This window comes from Anser brachyrhynchus (genome assembly GCF_964034855.1).
Source record: "Anser brachyrhynchus genome assembly, chromosome: 3".
In the NCBI taxonomy this organism is placed as follows: domain Eukaryota; kingdom Metazoa; phylum Chordata; class Aves; order Anseriformes; family Anatidae; genus Anser; species Anser brachyrhynchus.
In genome coordinates this window covers 69,264,142-69,276,643 of record NC_137696.1, presented here as the reverse complement: position 1 = coordinate 69,276,643, position 12,502 = coordinate 69,264,142, and positions in this window count along the sequence as shown.

Here is a 12,502-nt window from a genome sequence, read left to right as displayed (position 1 = left end):
GAGAGATCATAAAATCATTAAGGTTGGAAAAGACCTTAGATGTCATCTGGTCCAACCATCCCCCTACCACCAATGTCACCCACTAAACCATGTCACTAAGCACCACGTCCAGCCTTTCTTAAACATCTCTAGGGATGGTGAATCCACCACCTCCCTGGGCAACCCGTTCTAATGCCTGACTGTTCTTTCTGAGAAGAAATTTCACCTAATTTCCAACCTCAACTCCCCAGTGCAACTTGAGGCCATTCTCTCTTGTCCTATTGCTAGTTCTCTGCGAGAAGAGGCCAACCCCCAGCTTCCTTTCAGGTATTTGAAGAGAGCAATAAGGTTTCCCCTGAGCAACCTCTTCTCAAGACTAAGATCTAGCTGTTTAACTCTTAATGGAACCAACAGCAATATATGAGCCTCTACATTTTTGTGGACTAGGGCCCAAATAATCACCTTGCCATTTGAATACAAATTTATGTTGGAACATCGTCTGCTGTTTTGATTCAGGGAATCATCACAGGTGCTGGAGAGCACACATGCCTTGGCCCGTCACTGCTCTTATAAACAGAGGAGTGCGTGGTTGCGAAGAATATTAAGTTGCAAAATACAAATACTAAGTATTCTCTGGCTATAAAGATACAGTGAAGGGTACAAAAACCCAAGACAGAAATGTGTACTGTAATAGGAAAATTCATTTTCTAGCCATAAGGTGGGGATAGAGCGAAAAGTGTCTTTCTCTTCCTTGCAGTAACATCCCAGTAAGATAAAATATTGTTTATCCTTATTAAAAAAAATGTATTTATGATGCTTCCAAATTTATTTTTTTAAGACTACCAATCCTGCACTGCTGACACATGCAGGGCAGTTAAAGTTAAATAAATAAATAAAAATTCTTTAACTTCAGAAAATGGTGATTTGTACTGAGAGGGTAAAATATATATGAGGCTTTAATGGATCTTGAAGATTATTCTCGAAGCTCAATGTTGCAGCATTAGATCATTTTCTGACTCAGTTACAGGTCTATAGTTATTTGTACAGCAGCTTCATTTTAGAAGCTGGCATGTTTTATGGGCAGTTTCATGCAGGAGGTATTTACAGGACGTTATAGCAACCTTAAATTTAAACATATAGCTAGTATTGGTTGAGTTGCTGATTCAGTTAGCCTTCTATTAGCCTTTTATCAGCTTAGAACAACTAATGATAGGCCATCATAACTGCTAAATACATAGTTTTTTGAGGTGACATGATTAGAAGTATATATTTAGAAGGTGTGACTGGTATTTCACGTAAAAATGCTGATTACAGTAAAACAAAACCCCTTTTTCCACAGCTGTAAACTTGATGTCAAGTTTAAATTCTTCAGACTGTTTCAGACTTTCAGCCTGAGTAGTTTTAGATCTAGGGTGAAAAGATCCTGCCAACGTTTTTGTTGCGCTAAATACAAAATTGTAACTTTGAGGAAGAAAATGAGGAGCCTTTTCACCTGACAGCTCTCAGTTCTGCATATTTGGTCCGTTGGAATTCATTCATTTGCTATTTGGTTAACAATGGTGAGGGTGTGACGTTTTCTTTGCGGTTCACACTCATCAAATTCACACAGGTTTTGGTACATAATATTCTGATGTGGACTGGGATACTAATGTTATCCTGAGCAAACTGCTGAAAGACCTGTTCAGGTCATTTGATATCTGTAAGATCAGGTTTCTTACTAAGAGAGTCTTTCCTGCGGGAATGATTTCAGTGGATGGAGAATAGGCAGAGTGTAGAAAAATACAGGTAAGGCCACCAAGACATTCTTAAAATTACATCTGGTTTACACAGGAAATGTAGACAACAGCCTTACTACAGGGTAAGTGCTGCTGTGATTGCAGTGCTTAAAGGAAACCAAGGGCACTTCCTACAGGAGTGGCTTGCTCTTAGCCTCCAAGTGCTGCACAGGTCAAGCTCTTTCAACTGCTGCAGGAACAGGCTCATATTTTGTTTCATAAGTGTGCAGAAGGCACAGAAAGATACATATTTTGGCAATTGAACAGAACCCGAATAAAAAATCGTAAAGCGGAAACACTTCCAAATAAATGTAATAAGGAATACAGCTGGATTAGCCACATTTGAATCCTTATATCAGGTTTAAATCGGTCTAACTGTATTTGTACAAATCTTTAAAGTTGACAGCCTAATGTGTATTTTTAATTTGTTTAACTTCATCAGGTAAGTACACACAGATTAGGTTATATAACTGAAATCAGTTTTAGTGAGATTTGAGCAAGTTTTATAAATAAACCACGTCAAGAAAAACATTTACATAATGTGTAAACCAGTTTTTAAAATTCTATTGCATAAGCTAAGCTGAAACATTACTACAAGGAAGCGTTTAGTCCCAGCTGTTTGAGGGTACTCAGGGTAAAAGCTGAAGTTCACGTACTGATGATGGATTATTTAAACACACCTACGTTCTTTATTCCTTTTTTACTCTTCAGAGAAAATTGTGTGTGTACAATGCTGTTTCCAAAATCTATGAACTGTTCAAAATTTTACTAATTTCTGAAGGTTGGATAGCAACTGAAAATTAAAGACCCTAATTTAAAAAAAGAGAGGGGAGTAATTAGGGAAAAAGGAAAGGTGGCATATGGCATAGTAAACAATTGCCTGGCCAACATTAACTGCACTTTCTAGCTTCCAGTATTTGTTTTTTCCTAGTTTATTTTTTCAGACTGAAGCTTACTTGTGGGTTTCCATGTTCTCCAAATTTAAAGGGTTTGGGTTTGGGGAAGGGTGCCAGTGTTCTGCATGTAGTCTAAGTAACAGTGCTCTTCTAAAACTTTTTCCAATAAAGTTAATGCTATGTCTGTTCAACCTTAACTTCAGCTTAACTAAGTTTTTCTGGGATATGGGTTATCTTCCTAAATTGTCATTGGAGTTCCGCATGGTAATTAATTTTGACAATACTTTTCCTGTTGCCTTTTTGTGAAGGTTTTTCCACAAAATCATTTGAATAAACATTGAAAATTCAGATCAGAAGTGGACAAAAGAACTTCATCTTGCGTGCTGTAAGAGCCTTAACAGAAACTCTTCCATAATGAATAAATTTTTGAACATATATGACAGTACATAAAAATTAACTTAAATGATTTTCAGAAATTCACCTTGATTTTGTTTTCTTTTTTTGTTTTCCTTTTCTTGTTAAGACTGGAGAACATAATGGTGTGTTATTTTAGGGCAGCTACAACATTGAAAAATGCCAAGTGAATAAATTAGCTATCAATTTTATCTGAAGGCACGTTCATGTTATTTATAGGAATTTGGGCAAAAATGCATTTCTCATTTCAATGTTTGAATACTATTGATGAGCAATAGGTTGTTCATCTATAAATGTTTTACGTAGATTAGTGTATATATAAATGTCTGCGGATATTCAGAACGAGAATCCCTATTCACCACTGCTCACATTTCTTTCTTTTTATTTTTTAGAAGAAAGAAAGGGAAAGTTACCAAAGATGGTTAACTTGATGAATAGGTACTGCAGTTAGTACAAGAATCCTTCAGCAGTCTGTTGGCTTTGAAATGTATACCGAGTTCAAGAGAATTTAAGGAAAGTGCTTTAAAGGAGCCATCAACAGCCAGGTGAAGCTTTCTTTTCCTCTCTTTGACTGAAGTTTATAAAATGAGAAAGAGAGATGGAACAGTTGGCTAGGAATGGTTCCAAATATGAAAAAAAAAAAAGAGGAAAAAAAGTCTTAACCCTATCACTAGTATTATTTTAAATATATGTAACGGTTTACGAATGAATTTCCCAAAGTTAGTTTGGATCTGGAAGATACTTGCACAGGAGAAAGCTTTAATCTCACCATCAAGCTGGAGTGTGTGACTTCCCCTGGTCACACCTGTCATAGCCCTGAGGAGTGTGCTCTCCTGCTAGATATGGTATGCTGTGTAAGGAGCTGCTCTGGGCAAATATCCGGGTCTTGGGGAGATTCATTGCTGTATCCATAACATCCTGGGGGAATTTCTTTGGACATCAGTACTGGAAAGACCTTGGTGCCTTTCCACATAATTCTACTGTAGGTCTAACCTGGAGAATTTTCTACCTTTTTTTAAACCTTTTTCTTACCTGTAGCTTTTGTGTGTTTTCATTGACACTAGTATATTTTATTTTGTTTGCTTTACTTATCCTAAATTTTGAGTAAAATCCAAATACAAAATGTTCCCCAAAAACGTAAGTGTTCAGGGAGGAACCAAACACAGGAACTAGTAGCCCTAACACAAGCTTTCTGAAAAAGAAAGCTGTGTCCTGTTCACTTTAATACTTCTATACATATGGGGCATCGACACAAACATTGTTAGGTTGTGAATATAGGAGCTAGTGTTTAATGGCATTTTGTTGACTGCAACTTTTGAAGTTTAGTTTCAACAAAGCAAGGAATAGTTTATTGGCTTAAGAAATCATTACTTGTACTGTAATTTTGTACCTACAAACACAATGAAATTTATCATTATAATTCTCACGACCATGCCTTATGTAGTATTTTTCTTATTTGCGAAACAGCTATCTGGCAATGTAGTTATAACCAAGAGTTGGAAGAATAGGTAATATGAAAAACACAGGATGAATGAAAGCACAGCAGTTTTCCTTTGGCATATTATTTTCACGAACCTAGCATCTTTTGTAAGGTTTTCCTGGAAATAGAAAGAAAACACCTTTCCAAATCATCTTTATTTGGGTAGAAAGGATGCTTAATTACAATGAACTTCTCCAAAACAAACATCCGTGTGTTGACCTGAATTGTGCCTTGGATATTTCTGCTAACATGCTTTTTCCTACTTCTTGCTTGCCTGCTTCCACTCACAAGGGAGGAGGTTGGGATAAGCTAGATACTTCATTATTTTAAGGAAAACTCTTCTAATGGCTTTTTTTTTTTTTGTGAAGTTCCCAATGAAGCAGAAGGCCACATATATTTAAAATGATGTCTTACAAATTTGGTGATTTACCAATAATATATTATTTTATCTTGCTACCTGTATTTTAAAATGTTTGCTGTTCTGATCTCTGAAGACCTTTTCTGAATATACTGGATTATATATATACCACTTTTAAGAAATTTGGATTTATTTTTTAATTTAGAAACCATAGATCCTATCCATTGTAAAAAGCTCCTTGTGAAACTTAGACTACTTGGAGCTATATTTTATTCTTTGAATAAGCCATCAATTTAAAATATCAAAGTTTTCTTCAGTGGAGAATAGAGGTGATTTGTGTTCAATCTTTTAAATCTGTGTGTGTGTTGTGTTTTTTTGTTTTGTTTTTTTGTTTGTTTGTTTAACTGTAGGGCCTGATAGATATTTAATTTTTTTCTAAGTATTTGATATCTTCATCCTTCATTCAAGCATGAAAATCCAATTACTACTCATGTCCCAGAAAAGTCTTCCAGTTTCCATAACATGCCCATATTATTTTAATTTTGAAGACTAAGCAGAATTTCAACCCAGTATCTTCTACTACTCTCTTCCCAACCCCTAACTTAAATATTAAAAAGAGAAGAGGGGAAGGAAGGCAAGAAGAAAAAAGGGGAGGGAAGAGAAGGGGATGCCTGAGGACACAATTCAAAAGACATTGTGTGCTGGTTGTTTTTAATGCAGATTTTTAATTTTCCCCCTTGCAGTATTGCAGAGGAACGTAAGCAATGCTGGAATGTAAGCAATAGTACCAATGGGTGACATGCTTTACTAGTGAAAATAGTGAAGCAAATTCTCCACGTTCCTTAGCATAATTAGTGCTTTGGGAAACAATTGACAAGGTGAACCTTTGTTAGCAATGCTGTTGCTTTTTCTTAGAAGTTGTGGAAATGTTTTGTTTCTCTCAAAAAAGTTCCTTCTCCTTGTTAGCAAAAAAACAGAAAGAAGCGTCAGATCTAGCATAGACATGAGCCAAGACAATTTATTTGCTTTTTTTCTCTACTGAGTTAATTATTGGTTGAAAAACATTTCTTTTCTTGTTCTTTATATTTTTCTCTGATGAATATGTGTTGAGTTTTTTTAAGAAAAACTTTTTTAAAAATTAGTAGCTGAATGTTTAAAGTTATACGACAATTGGAATTGTAGAAATTGTAACAATATCAGTTTGTTAAAAAATGACTTGAAATTATTGTGAAAACTGGCAAAATACTCTAAATAGTAAAGGAATACATTTGAAATACCAAGGTTTTTCAAGCTTTTTCTTGCAAAGTCCATGTAAAATTACAATGTTGTTAAAAAGCTTATGTATAATATTTTTAGAGCTTAGTAAGTTAAATTCCTGTCTGCGTCCTTCTTGAAAAGAAATGTGGGCTATGTTTGAGACATAATTTGTGTAACAAAATATCTTTATTTCTGAGTTAATTTAATTTTTACATGCCTCTGTTACACAGGAAGTATAGTTTTAATAAAAGTCATGTGTTTAGAGCAGTAATTTTTGCATTCAACATAAATTATTTTTATGTTCTAGCTGTTTGATGTGAACTCTACTTTTTCTGCGAGTAAATTTCTTAGTAGTTATACTGTGGATCTCATCTTACTATATCAGTACCAATGTGTTACCAATCACTGTGCTGGAAATAAAACTTTACAGGTTAATATCAAATTTTGAGTAAAACTATAACTCTACTTTTAATTAGAAGATATACTTGCAGTCCTTTTTCACCTAGGTTTCTTGAACTATTCCCCCCCAAATAAATAAATAAATAAATAATGGTCTGTTCTTGTAATTTCTGATTTAAAGAGGGTCTAGCACCAGATGAAACACTTTGCTAACCTTTAACAATTCAGAACATGAAACAGAGGAGGAGGATATCCTATGGTGTATAGTACATTTAGGCGATTACCTCATCAGCATGAAAGATCCATAACTAATCTACACCAGAGACGTGAACTGTTAGAGGAGAACATTCTTCAGGATGTAAAGCAATGAATTAAAACATTTTCTATGAGAGCTGTTCAGCGTGTAAGTGGGTCAGCAGGCATGTGAATGTTTCTGAATTCCTGTATCAAATTTGTTGTCTGTTTCCAGAGTTTTTCATTCTTTTCCCCCTCGCCACTGATAATTTCAATGTAAGACTGGGCTGATAAGACACAATCAACTTGTGCTTCAGAAATTTGTAATTAAAGATTAAATTGGGGCGGAAGGTATTTGTCATATTTTCATCATGCAAGAAGCAAGATTCTCCCTACCTTGTTAACTGTGGAGATCCGATAACAGAAACATCGCAGGAGGTTAGTGATTAAGAGGAAAGCAAACTCTTTTTTTTTTTTCCAAAATTCCTAAATCTTTTTGATAGTGTACCTCTACACTTGCTCTAGTTTTACTTGAGCATGTATGAAGCCCATACAGAAATTAATTCTGAAGGTTCACATTCCAGCACCAGGCAAATAAAATGTAGTTCTACCCATCCATTGCACACAATCACATAACTGCTGCTATGGCAGACTTCTGTAACTAATGGCATTTGTATTATCTTAATTTTTTACCTTGTTTTTTACCTTGTTTTTCTGCATAAGATTTAAAAAAAGCAAAACAACAGCAACAACAACAAAAAAAAAAGCAGTTGCTTGCTGATAGATTTGAAACATTGACTGAAAGCTGTAAATACATTTTTCCAGACATAATGAAATAATGGAAATGAGTCAACCTGAAGTTTTATTAACCCTGTTTAAATCTTGCAAATAAGTTGTTTTTAAATCCTAGGGTTTGAAAACCCTGTTCCAATTTTGTATGTGAGCCCTTGTTTGAATGTATTCCTTATTATTAAGAAAAGAAAAAAATCCAACACCAAATCCGTGGAGAATTGCCAAAAGCAGTTTAAATAATACTTATTAGGTCATAGAAATCTATTATTCAAACATGTGCTAGAATTATTGGCTCATATACATTGTAATATATCCCTTGAGTAGAAGAGCACGACAACAGAGCATCCTAAGCAACTAAAAATCATTCTATGCTGTTTTCTTATTTTTCAGATTCAGGTGTCTTTTTTGTTTCTCTAATAAGAGATTGCACTTTGTTACCCTGTGAGACTATCTGGCATGTTGATTGATCAAATTTTCTAGTATCTCTGAAATATTATTATTAAACATCCATTTTACTCGTGTTTCTGTTAAACAGCAAATGTATGTTATTTAAATATTTTCTTTCAGCCTGCAGTACTGTAAAACTTTTTTGAGCAGATAATTCATAAAAATTCCCTTATTTACCACAAATTGTTGATGAATAATTCAGCTTCTTCAAGTTTGCCGTTCAGAATTGTTTGTTGAATATTCTTTGTGAGTCTTGGTTTTGAGCTGACTTACGGGCTGTCTGTTCGAGCTGATTGCCATTTGAAATGTTACAGTCTGTAATCAGCCAGTTAGCTTGCATGCTATGTTTCTTTGTACTGATTGAGCATATATAATAATTCTTAGCTGGAAGCTTGTAGAAGATAGATGTAAACATGCTTCTCAGTAAACACTTTCTAAAGTGTGCTTAAATTACTTATATCCATATTCCTGATGATAAACTTTTTTTTTTCCCATTAACTTGGGAAAAATGAAGCTGAAATACACATTTTTTAAAGATCTCAATAAATATTTGTAGTTGATCAGTACTAGTTGCAGAAATATGTAAGCGTAATAAATAATACAGCCTTACTGAAATTCAATCTTTTCTTTTTCTTTTTTTTTTTTTTTTGTTGGAGTGAAACACTATACTTATACAGTGCATAAGTAGTAGATTTGACCAAGTGCATTGGGGAAAACCCCTCTTTTAGGCGAAGTCTACGAAGAACAAATGTAGTCTCCAACATAAGTGGTTCTAAGAACTGAAGCCTTTTGATTTGAAAGGAAGCCAAGTACTAAAAATTTGCAGACAATAACTTTACCATATTATGCCCTCTGTTATTATTTAGACAGGCTAGCTGCTTTCTCTGTTTATCTGTCCTGCAGTAGGATCCAAATCTTAGTTCAACTGAGGTTAACAACAGAAGTTATTAACATTTAAGAGATCAGTGTAAAAATGTGGAGTAGTGTGTCTTGTCTCCAGTAATAAGAACCATTTTTTTGTCACTGTCTTTAGACATTTTCTTAGAGGTTCAGCTGACTGGACTTTGCAGTTACTGAAGGCAAATTATTGATTGGCCGAGATAAGGAACTGCCTAGGTGAACTTCTTGTAATGTTCATCTTTTTTTTTTTTATGATTGATAACATTTATTTTTTGTCTCTAAGTAAAATCAGGGCCATTTTTTCCCTATGTAGATTGGTGTAAATCCGAAGTCATATGAAATGATGCATGCTGCTGAAAGTGGGAATAAGATTTTGCCCTCCTAGATCTGCCTTATGCATTTCGCTCTGAAGCATAATCTTCACACTGTATTTATATTCTCCGTGATACAGGATATTAACTAAGTAACGGCATCTGTACGACTGCTAAACTCAGGATTTTGAATACTAGGCTTCTACACTAGCAGATATTTTTGGCAAGTGTGTACCTTTACCACAAAGTTGTTGCTATTATGGGATTGTTTTAGTCATATGCTGAAACTCATTTTCTCAAATGCACTTTTAATTCTTTCTTTGTTTTGTTTTTATTGTTTGCATAAGAACACCACATGCTAATTCACCACATGATGTGTATACGCAGTCCAAATATCACAAAGTCCGTTCCAAAGTCCAGACATTTACCAGTCTCCCTCTCATAAAGCATATAATGGCAAAATCCTTATTCCAAATTCAAGTCAACCAGAACTTTGGAGTATCTTCAGAGTAAAATACTTTTCAGAACAGCTGCAGGAATCTTGATATATAACCCACAGTGGGGTGGATATAACTCTCTAATACTGAAAATATACTACATAATTTACACACAATGACAAGATAAACGTTTTTATAAGAATTTCTTCAAAAGAAGAAGGAGTATCAAAACAACTGAAAATAAGCAGAAACATTTTCCTGTTCTTTTAAACCCTCGGTGGGTACAGCCGTGATGGCAGCCAACACCTTTTTGGCACAAAGCCGTGCCAGTTCTATATCCCAAATTCAGAGAGACACAGAACTCAACTCCTCTTCTGGAACTTTTCCAACCATTTTGGGCGTTTGCCTTCCTGAAAGAGGCTGGGGGAAGGAGAACATATAATCCTGCTTTTCATGCTTCCTGCTTGTTAATAAATTGAAAATGACACAGTCTGCAAACATACATTTGGGTGCCGTCCTTATTTTGCTGGATTCCTCAAAAAGCACAAATTGTCAGAAACTTATAAGTGTTATTAAATGTTTTTTATACCTATTGCGTTGTCCAAGATCACACTGTTCTCTTATATAAAGCAAAAATAATGCATTTTAAGATTGTGCACTGTGTTTTATGTGAGCATATCACGAGCTATGTAGAATAATCAAGTTAATATCAAGGTGAAAAGCACTGTTTTGTTTTGTTTTGTTGTTGTTTTGAATTTCCTAAGGCTTTTTGCAGTAGCTTCTATCATTAATTTGATAAGTGTTTACAGTATAACCTTTTAAACCAATTCAGTCTCAATGCATGTTAGAATAACAGTCCTTAATAAATTCTCAAGAGCAAGATATTTAGAGAACTGCTATTACCAAGAAAAAATGCAGAAGAGTTCTTCCAGAGCATAATTTTAAAATCCATAAATATTGTAATCTACATGGAAGAGAACAGATTATTTTTTCACTTATATACACATACAGAAGAAAGCATATACATATACATACCCTTTTATGTGTATATCGAAGAAGACACGTCTAGTCAGCTCACTGAATGTCAGTATTGGCAAGACACAGCCTCAGATTCCAGTCCTGTATTTTCATTCTTATAGCTGAGAACTGTAAAGTCCTTGTGAACTGAAGGAAAAGCAAGAACAGATTTCAAATGCAGGCTCTTGAGTCCTAAGTTCCAGGCACTGCTACACACTGTAAAGTAAAAAATATTTGGTCTCTTTCTCTAATTCACTCTGACCCCTATCCATCACTCCATCCGCCAAAAAGAGTTAAATTCTAGTAATGAGGGCTAACCAGATCTGTATTATCTCCTCTAACTTTCCTGCATCAAAGGTTCCAGCACAGAGTGAAGTACAAACAGCTGTTGCTGTTGGTACTGTCATCTGCTGAGTGGCATTTTGAGTCCAGTTGGCATCCAGAATAGGGTAGAACAGGTTCAAGGCTGCTCTTATCTGCCCCAGAAAGATTAGTCTGGACAGTCTTCATAGTTCTCATTTTCTTCCTAACCTTTTCAGGTGAAGAGGCAGAGATTATGCATGACCAGGTTTCTTTGGTCTTTCTAAATTACCAGCTGGCCATTCATGAAGAAAATAGTGCTATTCCATATCATTGTTCCATATTATTAAGGAAACCTGGAATGTGTCCAAGTGAGAATCATCAGAAACTCAGTGGAAAGGATGACTGACTTTACTCCAACTCCCACACTTCCAACCTTTCATCTCCTGATACAAGTACATTTTTTGAGTGTCAGAAGGTTTTACAGTCCTTCATAGTAAGTAAAACATCTTTGTTTTGCCAAGATATGTTACTCGGATATGCTTTTGAATCAGATCATAATTAAAGCAAGATACTGTCTAGAAGACAGGTGAGTCCCATTGGAATCTGTCTCTGATCCTCTGAGGAACGCAACCTAAATGTACTAACTAGAGGGACTCACACGTGTTATTCTGAAGCCAAGAAAGGAAAAGCTAATTTGGTTTCAAGAGGCACTGGAAGCTGTCTTGTGTTCAGTTACATACAGCTGAATTTTATTTTAAGGCCCCTCTCTTAAATATAATCCCATGCTATCCTGGTTCTGTTTCATTGTATATCCAGAATATTTGGAGAAGTCTTATGATTCTGAAATAATGAACTGACTAAAACATTGCTTCTTAGTTTCCTTTCAGATTCATTTTTTAGCAAATTGTTACACTGAACACACAAGGTTTCACATTTATGTTAAGTTGATTATATTATCAGGAATTACATTTTTAAAAAATTCATTTAGAGGACGTTGCTGTTAAATATTTCATATTAACACCTGCTTATCTAAATGTTTATGTTAAAAAGAATTTAGTCTTTTTTTTTTTTTTCTTTTTTCTTTTTTTTCCACTTTCTAGATACTACAAGTGCTAAGAACTTTGTTGTGTGAAGAAATATGAGGAGCATGTCCTATGTGTATTGAGAGACTGGGTTAAAAGGCCAGTGCTTTCAAGCCTTAGCTCCTAAAACAGAGAAATGCCTGTCAGGTTTGGATATGTTAAGTGGGACTTTCCCAAACACAGCGTTTTAAAGATGGGTCTAGACTCCATTTGTTTAAGTAAAACATGTGTGGCATATAGAAAAGAAATGGTGGAAGGATGGGTCTAGACACAGCAAAACATTAATTACAATGGCATAAGTTATGTTACAAATTTTTTTCATCTTACTATAAATGTGAGGCAATTTACCTTTCTTCTGACAGGTCTCACATTCACACTTCAGCTTGTAGCATGAAGTCAGTTTTTAAGCTTTCATGGACTA